This window comes from Lactuca serriola, chromosome 1 (assembly GCF_051521515.1).
Source record: "Lactuca serriola cultivar US96UC23 chromosome 1, Lser_US96UC23_V15, whole genome shotgun sequence".
NCBI classification, from domain to species: Eukaryota; Viridiplantae; Streptophyta; class Magnoliopsida; order Asterales; family Asteraceae; genus Lactuca; species Lactuca serriola.
In genome coordinates, this window is record NC_136408.1 from 118,590,411 (window position 1) to 118,592,460 (window position 2,050).

A 2,050-nucleotide genomic window follows, 5' to 3' on the forward strand; every position below is an offset into this window, starting at 1 on the left:
ATGGATGGAGGTGAGCTGCTGACTCAGAATGTGAATGTTGATTGGGCATTCAGTAAAGGTCCTTTCAGAAGGAGAAACAATAGGAGGAGGTATATATGTTCTTATTTCCTTTTCTTGTTATGTTTTCAACACATGAAATAAAATTCATGTTTTAAGTTTCATTTTTTGTAGCTAATGTGCTTTGTGATAATCTGCCATATCATCTCGTGGGAATTGGTCAAGAAGTCCAAGGAGGAGATTTTGATTTGGTGGGGTCCGGTTCATGAAGCAATTATTACAAAGCCCCTGGCTTTGACATGCCTTACGACTGAAGGATGTTCTCAAAAGTGGTTGGATCACGTTACCACCTTGCCACAAAAATTTGTTTCTCAAAAGCAATTATTACAAAAGTGGTAACTGTAATCTTTTTCAATTTGATACCTGGTAATGTTCTCAAAAGTGGTAACTGTAATCTTTCTGGTAACTAAATCACCATTTTATCCTTACATTCCACATAATAATAACTTGTTCATCTGTTTGTATGTATGTATGTAAGCAATTAGGAGGCTTCTTTTCCTGAAAGTACCTGCGACACGAAAAGTAATGCTGTTATCAGAAATTGAATGAGTATCACAGGTAATAAGTTAACTCTTTTACAAAATTTTCTCCCATTCTTGAGTATAAATATTAAATTAAAAATTGTGAAATAATATAATATAGGATTATAAAGTGCATAGAGATGAGATACATACAAAACTGGTGCAAATAATGAGGGAAAGGCTGTTAGTTCATCTTCGTGGATTACCTCAAATTATTGAAACATGGAATCGATAAGATGAAACTGATGTACAACCCAGTCAGTTTGCTAAATCCCTCACCAAGGTAATAAATAATTTTATATATTATAATATTTTTCTACTTCTTTATTGGTAAATAAGTAATTCATTTTTAGGAAGTTGGATATCTTCAACGTGTGCTTTCACGAACTTTGCATGAAGCTAATGTTCAAGAAATATTCAAGTGAGCTTTTTTTTTCTTTTAATCATGATATAAACTTCTTTTTCTTTTTTGACTTAATTTAATTGAGTACATGTCATATGATTAAATGTTTCTTGCAGAGAAGTGACCATCATTTTTGACATACAAATATCTGATGCATTTTCACACGTGGATATTACCAATCAACAAATAAAAACCAGGTTCTTGCACAAAACTTCACTAATTATCGAAAACCATAAAATTTTTAATTCTTTAAAAGGATTCAGCATTTTAATTATATGTTTTTTATAGGCTTAATTGTGATATCCAGCATATCCTTGGATGCATAAGATCATTGCCATCAGCCAAGTTAAGTGGTGGCTCGGGGGCCCCACTTGCAGGTCAACTTGAGCCTTTGGTCAAAAAAATATCTACTGAAGCTGTTGATCAATAATAGTATATTATTATTATTATTATGGAAACGGGAAAGGGGATGAAAAAGAAACACACAATATGTTTGATTAGGTGAAATCATCGGTTTTGGCAATTTTCTTGCCATCATTGGTACTACAGGAAAGCTTAGTTGGCAGGAGGATTCGCTTCACTTTGGCGGGGTCGTCAAGGTAAATGCGATGTCCATTCAAGAATAAAGATCATAACCTGTTAAGAGTAGAGTTCCTACATGGAGGTGCAGTTCTTGATTGCTGCTTTCATGATGATACCTCTGGTTTAAGTGCTAGTGCAGATAACACTATCACAAGGTATGACTAAATGATGCATATACTTTCTTGGATTATTGACTTAACTTTTTCTTGACTAAGTTTCAAACTACATTCCTTTTACATCTCTCAGGCTTGTTTTTGACCACGATAGGGAGGATCTTTTGGGACGCCATGATGCCCTTGTTCGCTGTATCGAGTACTCTTATGCAACAGGTTAGTGTCACATTCATTTCATCATTTGTTTTCATTTTTTTTAATATCATCATACATTCATACTTTCATTTCCTTCTATTACATCATTGTGTTTTCAATTCTTTTTCTTGTTGGTGGTTTTTAGGGAAAGTGATTACAGGGAGTTGGGCCAAAACTTT

General features: G+C 33.9%; 1 long non-coding RNA gene across 1 annotated transcript; it reads left to right on the forward strand.

The window, feature by feature from the left end:
* The first annotated feature begins 703 nt into the window (after positions 1-703).
* Positions 704-1,378, forward strand: LOC145070681 (uncharacterized). Its single transcript, XR_013690040.1, has 4 exons — positions 704-861; positions 932-999; positions 1,098-1,178; positions 1,270-1,378. It is a non-coding gene; the product is annotated as an uncharacterized LOC145070681 (long non-coding RNA).
* Positions 1,379-2,050: the final 672 nt, after the last annotated feature.